Source organism: Onychomys torridus, chromosome 5 (genome assembly GCF_903995425.1).
Source record: "Onychomys torridus chromosome 5, mOncTor1.1, whole genome shotgun sequence".
In the NCBI taxonomy this organism is placed as follows: domain Eukaryota; kingdom Metazoa; phylum Chordata; class Mammalia; order Rodentia; family Cricetidae; genus Onychomys; species Onychomys torridus.
In genome coordinates, this window is record NC_050447.1 from 119244913 (window position 1) to 119255999 (window position 11087).

Genomic DNA, 11087 nt, shown 5'->3' on the forward strand with positions numbered 1-11087 from the left:
CTTAGATAATGCATATACATTTCTTTTCTATGCAATAACAGAAAATGTCAATGGCCTAATGTTCAAGATGACACTGCACTATTTTGTCAACAAGATCATGAGTATCCACGACACTTCTACTTGGTTATGAGGCCAGAAACCCCCAATCTCAATAAGCAGGCCATGCTGCCCAAGATAAGACTCTTGGCAGCCTGTCTCATTTGCAAGAAAATTCTTGAGATTATTTTGTTACAGATAATGACTCTCTTCAAATACCACAGGTTTTAAAAAGAAAAGAACACCTCACCCCCACATGCACCTGAACCATACCTCCTAAAAGGTCAATGTGAGGATTATCTGCCTGGCAAAATACACGTATTAAACAGGTTCCCCCTGAATAGAAAAAGCAACAGTATGACGCCCCACCCTGCACATTAGCAGACACCTGCAGATATTAAGAGGCTTGCCCTTGCAATAGCCAGACATCATTCTACATCCATTTGAACAGAGCCTCTCAAATCCACAGCCAATAAAACAGAAAGAATCCATTTGCATAATTCAAAGGAATCCAATGCTGTGGCGTAGCACGCCCCCCATTCTCTGCTTTGCCCCACTGAGGACTCTTAGATTCTGTCTGTCTGTCTGTCTGTCTGTCTGTCTGTCTTGGAAACTGAACACAGGGTTTCACACATGCTAGGCAAGTGCTCACCCATTGAGCTATATTTCCAGACTTCCATTTACTCTTTCTAAGGCTTAAACATAATTGTTAATCAGGCCTTGGTTGTTTTTTTTTTTTTAATTCAAACTACAAATAACTCCATGTATGCATGGTATTCATCAGTATATCTTACTACAATGCAAAAAAAAAATGCATTCTATCAGTTACCACATGTTTAGAATTTAAAATTCAGAAAAATAAATAGAAACCCTATTGGCTTTGTAGAGCCACAAATGCCTGCAGGGTTGGTCCAAAGGCCAAGGTCTAGGTATATTTACTTGTTCCTAGTCTTGTATGATTCAGGAGCAGCCACAGAAAAACAAGACCATTACAATCCCACTGTCTAGAGATAAGATGTGCTAACAATGATAGCTTATGTGAATAGGTCATAAGCCATATGCCAGGCACATTCAAGTCACACACACACCTTTTTATTTCATTCCATCCTCACAGTGGCCTTCTGTTGTCCCCATCTTTCAGGAAGAAACTGAGGCATGAACAGGATAGAGGCATGTACATAATCAGAGTAGCATCTTGAGATTTGAAGTCCAAATATTCTGGCTAGTGTCAGAGCGTCGGGCTATTATCTCAGAGGCCCCAGAGTTTATACTTAGCTTAAAATAAACTGGCTCTGAGGTGTAAACACAGAAAACTGGTGAATTTGCTTAGGAGTTTTATTTTGTTTTGCTTTTTGAGAAGGGTCTCAGGCTGTATCCCAAGTTATTCTGGAACTCACTACCACAGCTAAGGTTAGCCTCAAATTCGGGGCACTTTTACCTCAGTTCTCCCTATCAAGTGCTATGATTAACAGACATGAGCCACCATGCCCGGCTCCACTGGGTCATTTTTTAAATGACCACTTTTGGTAAAGCCAGTATCTACCTCTTGATGAATGGATTTTGATGTCCTCGATTTGGGGTATGTGGTTTGGTAAAAGCACCTTCTGCTTCTTACCAAGAAAGGAAACAGGAAAGTTCCAGAAACACTTCCTTCATTCCAGAAGACCAGCAGGGAACATTCTGATTCAGGAGGTCTAGGGTGGAGCCCCAAATTCTGTTTGAAACTCTCTGGGTGAGTCTGTTACCCAGCCATCCTTTGGGACTTCTGATGTTGCCTGGCTTCAGGGCTTCAAGCGTAACTACTCACAAGGCAGCTGGAAATCGATCTTCTGTTTTCTATTTCACAACTGTCCACCTTGGTTATGTACAATAGTGTCCACAAGGGCCAGCCCCACATGCTAGCTGAATTCCATTCTCTCCAGATTTCACAGAAGGGCACTGGCCTTCTGTCTGCTTTTTAAGAGAGAACCATGAGTCAACAGTCCTTGCTTACACTGTTTTGAGACACTCTCGGCCTGAAAAATTTACTGTATGTGAGGAAATCAGGAAGTTGTAAAATCCAAACAGACACAAAGAGACTCAAGATTCAACAACTCCTGGCTGCCACTGACCCAACAAACAGTTCTCTGTTTCCTTGCAAACATATCATACTACAGTAAGAACCTAAGATGAGAGAACCAAGACTCAGGGGGTTATGGCAGCTCAGTGTTCTTAACTGACGGAAGGAAAAGTGACAGAGAAAATAATCAGGCACAAGCCCCAGGCAGCAAGCAATCATTAGCGAGTCAATGCAGATTTCCTCCTGAACCAAATAGACCACAACCATAGATGGTTTCATCCAAGTTTTACACACACACACACACACACACACACACACACACACACACACGCTGGGCAATTTCCCATACACCATAGTGGTGAAGAAAATTCTATTTCACAGTTAACAGAGTACATGGCTAGTGAGCAACCATCGCAAGGCAGACTTATCTTCAGATTAAAAAAAAAATATCATAAAACTCTCACCTGACATGTGAGGCAGTTCCCTACAGAGGGAGTAGAAGAGGAGACTGTTGGACAAAGACGACAGACAGATCTGCAGCTTGAACGAACTGTCCTGGTGACTCAATGCTTCTACAGTGGTCCAGGAAGTGCAGGAGAAGAAATCCAAGATGAAGGACCAAAAACGAGCAAGAAAAACAAAAAAGAATAAACTGCTTTAAAAAGAGGTCTACCTGGAGGTGTAGGCACTGAAATATAAGTCTTAAAAAAAAAAACCAAAATTTTGAATTTTGTCCTAAAAGAGTTACACAGAGAGCAGCCAGCTCACGGCAGGTCTGGTTGTATTCCACAAGGCTCAGGGGAGCCAACACATGAAATCTAGGCCATTCCTCAGCCAAAGGAAAACCTAGGGCTCTGCATCAGTGACCGCCACTGTCTCTGTCCTCGATAAACAAGCACGCCAGTCATCACAAATGACATCAGGTAGACATGGGCATGGACAGAACAACAATCGGGCCAAAAGCCCGATTTTTAATCTAGTACACATCATCTACCCACATGCAACTTGGAAGACGATCATGACAGAACACTCTATTAGCATACTAGTCCAGGTGAGTATAAAATCAAAGGCAGCGAAAAGTAAGTAAGGTTGCATTTTGAGAAAAGTCTCAGGTAGTCCAGGCTGATCGAAAACTTGCTATGTTGCTGAGGATGACCCTGAACTTCAGATCTTCCTGCCTCCAACTCACAAGTGCTGGGAATACAGGCATGTGCCACCAGGTCCAGTTTATGCAATCTATGGCATCCAACTGAAAGCTTCGTGCACAGTAGACAAGTACTCTTACCAACTGAGGGACATGCCCAGCCCTAAATTTGAAATCATCTAGTTATTGAACAGACATTGTCTTCACTTTCATTTAACCCCAATCCCAATAGAGAATCAAAGTTACCCACTATGTGATGAATTTGTGAATGGATAAATGAAAGGAGAAATGAATGAATCTTCCTGGATCTTGGTGTTTGTGAGATAATTTTGTGAATTAACGATGTGTCCACAGAAACAGGAGAAGTAGAGAGCTTGATCCTCTAGCATACTTTTTAGCCTTAGCCGTTAAAAGTATATACTTAAGTGCTGGGGATATCCAATTAACCAGATTAAACCAAAAGAACCAGCCACACTGTTGGGATTTAAAAAAAATAAAATCCCCTCAACTAAGTGAATGCTGAACTGGTTTTCAGTCAGATCGCTGGAGCTGCGCTGCGTGTGTTGTTTAGGCTGATTTTAAATTTAGTCTGGATTTCCTAAGCTCACGCCAGGTAACAGTAGGAAGGAGAAGGCCCAGAATTATATTGGGTGTCAGAAAGAATCTATTCTGGAACTATGAATATGATCTCCAATGTGAGTAATCTGTAAACAGGTAAAGAAGCCAATTATCCTTGGGTACATGGCAACTTATTTCAGTAGTCATAATTATTTTCAACCATACACACTCGCTATTTTTAAGAGCACAGCCCAGCTTGAAAGAAAAATAACTTCTACTTCTTTCCAGCACTTTGCAAAGTAATGAATAGTAGCCAGAGTGTCCTTCCTTCTAAAGGATCCATTCACCACCAATTTATCAAAGCGTCTATTACGTGCCCGGGACTGCTCTGCAGAAGAAGTTTTTAACAGTCTTCCATTTCCTTGTATAATCTGTGTACAGAGAGAAAAGCTGAGATGGACTGTAATGTTCTTACAAAAAGAAAAGAAGATACCATCCTTCCATCGAGTGGCTGTTGGGTTACAAAAGGTGACCGAGTTCAACAGGAGTTCACCAAATTCTATTTCATCTTAGTGAAGCATTTATTTTAAGGACAAGGGAAGTCTTGATTTTTATCTGGTAACATTTCAGAAGAAGCTCAAAATACTTAATAATCACTTTCCCAGAAGCTGCAGGTACCAGGGACTTGGTTCTGCTTGTATATGGATTTGTGTGTCCACAGGGCCCTGTTTACATGTCACTCGGCAGATAAGGTTTGCTAGAGTCCAAACTACAGTCTCCTCCCACTCTGCTGAAGAGCACAGAACAGTCAAATATGATGCAAATGCTGTCAAATATTAATTTACTCTAGCATTGGCTCGCTTCCTTCTTTCAAAAAGCATTTGTCCCTAGCCAGAGTAATAAAGTATCCCATCAAAGGAAAGAAACATGAGAATAAAGTCAAGGCCACACGAACTCACTGTAAAAACACACAAACAATAAGCAAGACAGTAAATGATGGAACATTTATATACAATGACACACTAAAATTGGAATCTTTAGCATTTCAGAAGTACATGTCAGAGAAATACAATACTACTAATGGTGGAAGATTACCAAGCAAGATGGCCTAAATAACTAAAAATGTGGTGGTATACAAACACCAAGAGCACTCTAAACCTGTCACGGTTAAAGGCCACTTTGGTGGTAGCAGCAGGGGACACAATGATGCCCTGCAACCAGGGGAATACCTACCCTCCAACCCTGCGTCTTATTACACCGTGAGTTTTCTGAAAAGGGGTTTTCAAGTCAAATACAATTTTGCCACATGACGGCAATTATCATTGCATTTTCATTACCCCACAAATGGCATGCATGAAGAGTTGCAGAAAAATCAATGAAACATGTCTGCTAACATCAAATATGCCAAACAAAGGGGATCGTGAGTTGCTTTGTCTATAATAGTTCTATCTAAACATGTTTTAGTTCATGTGGGATAGTAGTAACAGGGAGCATAAGCATTTATAGTAATTATCCTAAAGGGTTCAGGCTTATAAGGACTATAAAATATGTATGTTATTGCACCGATTAAAGTAAAAAATACTTATAAATAAAATTGGGAAAGGAAAATAAAAAATGTCATCTCCACAAATAAAGATAAATTACCATATAGCATTCTTTTTCTTCCGCAATTTTTAAGTATTTATTTTTTTTTTAAAAAAGCCTCAATCCAATTCTGACTCTTTCAGCCAATATTTTTTCACTCATGTAAAGCTAGCATCCTATATAGGCATCATCATCGTACTGCTCACAGAAAATTGGAATGAGTAAATTTATTTTACTAAACTAAATTAAATGCAACCAAAATAGTATTGCTGATGACTCAGAAATTCAAATCTTAAACAACAAACAAAAGAAAAAGTCTATGTTAGTCCTCAGGCAGAAACTGTGGCCTCTACCGCCATCCTCACAATTTGTTGTTTTTCACAAGCATTTAGCAAAATAAGAAGGGCCGCTTCTATTCTCAGGTTGGAAGTACGACCAAGCGGATCGAAATCTGTTCTTTGAAGCAATTAAGTTACAGAAACCTAACTCTCTTAGAAGCCAATCATTCAGACTTGCGTGCTACTCTGAAAATACAGAGCCTGGAAGTCAGTCAATCCCTAAAAATGACAGACTGTCTCGTGAGAAGGCTCTTTTCATATGCGAGTATTTAAGCTTTTCTGGAGTCTAAATTACGCGTTGCCTTCAGATGACTACAGTTCAAAGAAATCAACATTGACTCCTACATTCAACTGCTTACGTGAGCTCTGGCTTTTAGCAAAGTATATTTATTGACTAACTCCTAATAGGAAGCCTAGCAAACTGGCACAGTCTATTAGTCAGTAGAAGCTGGCGTTCAAGGTATGTGCAGGAGCAAAATCCTCTTGATATTTCAGGATGGGAGAGAAAATAAGGTTACATTATACAAAAGGAATGTGAATCCTTGAACTCTCTAATAACAAGAAACCCTAGGGGCCATAGGAGTGTGGACCATCGTTTTAATAATCTCTTCACACTGGAGGGTCCTGGGACTCTGGGCAATGGAAACTTCTGACCATCTTCAGCTATTTGATATGTAATCTGATGGCTCAAGAGTTTTTCTTTAATCATCCTCTCAAAGCCAACTGAGAGGCCTGAAGTCTCTCTATGCTATTTCTAACAAAATACCACTGCTGTCCAAACCCTCTTAAAACGAAAGTGGTGTGTGTGGGGGGGTGGCTTTTCCAGTTCTCAATCAAGTACAGACACTTCTCATATTTATTTTAGCAAGCATTCATTTGTACACTGAAAAGCACACGCACACATTTAATTGCAAGCAAATAGCGTCGAGGGCCTCCAAGGCATGCGTAAAACTTAAAACCTCTGTCCTCTATTTTAGACCCTGGCTTCACATGAGTTTACCTCTCAGAAATAATAGCTCATTTTAACCACACTGATGCTTCACTGGACCAGGCCACAATAATGTAGCAACCACATAAACTCCGTAACCAGGAGAAACTCATAAACCCCCTGTGAGGAGAATTGTGCAATTTTCCCCATCTTAGCCCTGGAGAGATGGGGGGGGGGGGGTCTCTCTGTGTGTCTTTCTTCTATTTCAACCCATTTAGCTACTTGGCCTTAAAACTGTAAACTGACTGGCAAGGTCACAACTAAATCATGACACACTCAAAGTTACTAAAACATTCCCTTTCGTTTGGGGAGTCTGAACAGAGCCAGATTCCAGCAACTGAAGCTACTTTTCTGTTATCTTTTCAGTTATAATATAATTTTTCCGGCCTTAGCAGGCTTAAGGTGGTACTGGAATGCCAACACTGGCCTGCAGCTCTCTAAATGTTTCTTAAATTATATCCTAAAGTACAGTACACACAGTTTACTGTGCAAAGTTCCAGGCATGATACTGGCTTGTAGCATCTCTAACTTAACTGCAAAAATATGTTTAATTACTACTGAAGATCATCAAAGATCAGGAGCAAAAGATCTAAATGAAGGAAAGTAACATTCAGAATGCCTGCCTACTATCAGTATCCCTTTTTATAATGTGGGCTGTCAAGATTTAAAATGTGACAGTGGGGAATACGCTTTCCAAAGAAGCCACCTCCTCTTAGTAAGCTACCTAGAAAGCCAGCCAGCATTGTCAGCAATTTTGATTCTAAAGCATGGGTGTGCTCTCCTCTCACACTTGAAAGGGTTAAGTGCCTGCAAGGCCAAAGGCTCTAGACTGCAAAAGAAATGTTGCTTTAGTCAGCTCTGAAAGGTCTCTAGCAAGTATCAAATACTTGTTGATCTGCTCACAATAAACACCAGCAGGACTGTCAGGCTCCTTTCACCGTCTGGGGAGATGCATTTACATATTGTACCCAGTAGGAACAGTGTGTTGGTTTCCTTTAGAAAAGCTGAGTAGCTAGAAGCCTCATTCAGTATCTCCTGTTCAAAAGACTGAAAGAAGATGCAATTGAAATGGTGAAGTCTCTCCTCTCTGGTTCAGGCAGCTCAAATACTGTGCATAAAACACTTCGAGTAGTTCAGGCAAACCCACCTGAATGGACGGAAGAACACTGTCTGTTGCCATGGCAGCCTGATCTAATTACATGAGTGATCAGGGCCGGAGTAAGTGTACAGAAAACTAACACCACCGGCAGTATCTGTATGATGAGAGAGGCAGACAGGCAGGAGGCTTTTCAGCCTTGGCTTTATGTGGAAGGTGGCATTCAAGCCCATTTATTTGCAAAGCTGCGAAAATATTGACTGATGCATGGCCAGTTAGAGGACAATCAGAGGAGATTAAATGCCACAGCTAAACTGTTATGGTGCAATCCTTTTCCAAGAGTTCGTGCGCATGTTTTTCTTCTCCTTGGTGGCTACCTCTAGCTTCCGCTGGCATAAGTTTCATTCAAAATAAAATAAAAATAAATTCTCAGCTATCGAACTATCTTAGCTACCCACCCATCATCAAGAAACCAGAGGGTGGGCTTAACTAGGGCTTCTAGGAACGGTAGGGTTCTTCAAAAAGCTGCACAGAAATAGCTTAGGAAACACTGTTGAAAAAGTAACCAGCTGCGCCTAAAAATAAGCAGCATGTAGCTAACTACCTTGTGTACGAGCTATAGCAATGATGTTTAAATATTAAGAAGAGCTTGCATTATAAAACAGAAATGTCACTGAGATGAGACTACTAGATTGCTAAGGGAAACATTGCATACACACACACACACACACACACACACACACACACACACACACACACACACACACACATTCCCCTGCATGCTAGGCAGGAGATGAGGTGAGAACCCTATCTACTAAGGCATTACTTTTGATTCTGTAGGTGGTGTGGGGTCTTCTAATTTTACTAATTGTATCCTGTGGCTCTCTGAGGAGCTAAGAAATCTCTTTGGGGACAGAACCAGTTTGGAGGAGTTCCTACTGCACAACATACGGTAAACAAAATAAAAATAGCTTGCCTTTCTTGTTAGCCACATAGCGCATTATATAACCAGCTTCCGACTGGCTTTTTTTTTTCTGCCCTTACTACTCTTCAGCAATTTCCCAACCTTCCCAAGTATTTATATTACCCTCTTATCTGTAGGATTATACAGAAAGAAAGCTAAACAAAGCAGGACAGCTACGGATCGAACTGAACTCCAGTCTTAACACCCTGATTTTTTTTTTTTTTTTTTTTTTTTTTTGGCGGAGTCTAGATCACCATCCTACTTCCAACCCCCACCACTAAGGTCCTTGCTCAGTCTCCCTAGAAAACCTGAATTGTTTCACCGATTCCAGTCAGCTCTCTACGTGGTCTGAAATAAAATGAAAGCGCACAAGCCAGAGTTGAAGGAGGTGGCTAACGAGAGGTCGAGGGCTGCAGAGTCAGCCAAGGGACCACCGCGGAGCCCCCTCCCCATCGCGAAGGCCCTGGCCCCCGCATGGCGCGAGAACACACACACACACACACACACACACACACACACACACACACACACACACACACACGCACCTACACACTCACATGCACTCACTCCTTCCTCTCCGACCCCGCCTCACCTCTCGCTCCGCCCGTCCGGCCCCTTCCCTGCCCCCTGCGGGACCGGCCTGCGCGCTCCGCTGCAACCACGTAGGAGGCGGCGGCGGCGGCGGCGGCGGCGGCAGCCCCGGCAGTGGCGGCGTCTCGGGCCCCCGAGTGAACGAGCCGCGGGGCTCCGGGGCGCATCCCAATCCCCGCAGCGCCTCCTCCGCCGCTGCCTCCTCCTTCCCCTCCTCCCATCTTCATTCACCCTCCCTGCTGCCGCGCAGCCGAGCAGTCCCGGCGCAGGGCAGAGCCCGGAGCTCCTCCGCTGCTGCCTCGGGCTCCGGCGGGGACGCCGGGCCGGGCCGGGGCGCTCGCGGGCTCCCGGCTCCGGCAGCGGCGGCGGCTGCTCTGGATTAGGAAGCGACCGCACCAACAGGGCGGCGGTGGCGGCTGCAGCCAGGGCCTGTCCCCTCCGCCACTCCCGCTGCGCTCCGATTGCCGGCGCGCCCCTGCCCCCTGCGCCGCCACCTCCCTGCTTCCCCAGGCCGTGCGCAAAGTCCCCGGCCCCAAAAGGCTGGCCTGGGCGGGGAGACCCCAGTCTTGGGGTCGCTTCTCTCAAGCTCGGCGACCCTAGGCGGGGAAGCCCAGCCCTCCCACGAGCCCCCGCGGCGCTCACCGCCCCTCCCGAGAGGGAGAATTTGCAAGAGCGAAGAGGGCAGCGCGACCCTCAGCCGCTGCCGCCTCCCCCTGCGCCACCGGGAGGGAGGAGGACAGGGCTCTTTGCGCTCGCCGCCGCCCGGGCAGCAGCAGCCTAAGCGGGGCGCCCTACGCTCCCCACCCGCGCCGCTAGCCCGGACGCGCCCCCTCTCCTGGGGGCAGCCAACCCGGTCCCTGGCTGCTCCCCTTGCCAGCCGCTCCTGAGCCCAGAGTGGGGTCCCGAGCCGGGAGGCTGGAGCCCCGCACGGGTGTATGTTCACACACTCACACACACGCGTGCGCGCGCGCGCGCACATACACACACACACACACACACACACACACACACACACACACACACACACCACGACGCGTCGGTTTCCTTCGCTCCTCTTCCAGCTGTTTTCCTTGCAGCCCATTGAGACTGGGGGGGGGGGGGTGTATGCTGGATGTTCTTTGGCCCCTCTCCGGAGAGAGCGGATTGGGGTGAGAGAGGGGGTAATTTTAATCTAAATCGGGGGGGGGGAGGATGGGGGGGGGGGAGAGAAAGAATCAGAGGAGGAAAAAAAAAATAGCCACTTACTGTAAAGTGTAAATGGATCTGGGGTTGCGTGGGGAAGGGGGGACAGAGGGAGAGACAGTGTCCTGCGGCTGCTGTAGCTCTAGCTGCGGCTCCACAGGGCTTGTTTTGGATCCCCCTGCAGTGAAACAGGTCCTGTACGGCTCCGCCACTGTAGTAGAAATGATGTCTGCGGTATACTCTGCTCTCTCCTCCTCCTCCTCCTCCTCCCCCTCCCCTCCCTCCTCCCTCCGCCCGCCCTCCCTCCCTCGCGCTCTCTCTCGCGCTCGCTCGCTCGCTCCAGTATGTAAATGTGTAATAGAAGCCAAATATGGAGCAGTTGGCTGCCGCCGCCACAGCTCAAGGATCCGACTTCATGGGGGGGGGGGGGGGGGCACCCTCTGGCAGGCGGCCCGGCGAGCCGCACAGAGCACGGCGAGCGCACGGCGCGGCTGCCGGCCGGCGCCCTTAACCCTTCTGTGCACCCGGCCGGAGCAGCGGTCCCTCC

At 45.8% G+C, this 11087-nt stretch overlaps 1 protein-coding gene across 8 annotated transcripts in view; it reads right to left on the minus strand.

Annotated features, from left to right (window-relative positions):
• The window catches only part of Atxn1 (ataxin 1), a 425225-nt gene extending 414444 nt beyond the window's left edge, over positions 1–10781 (minus strand). For 3 of the 8 annotated variants that reach the window (XM_036189206.1, XM_036189213.1, XM_036189205.1), the window contains exons 1-2: positions 10604–10781; positions 2560–2667 (exon numbers count right to left, since the gene is read on the minus strand). The gene's annotated coding sequence lies outside the window, so the exon portion shown is untranslated. Of the gene's footprint in view, positions 1–2559; positions 2668–9359; positions 9795–10603 lie in introns of those variants that run through there. The other 5 variants (XM_036189212.1, XM_036189208.1, XM_036189210.1 and 2 more) reach the window with 3 other exon arrangements.
• Positions 10782–11087: the final 306 nt, after the last annotated feature.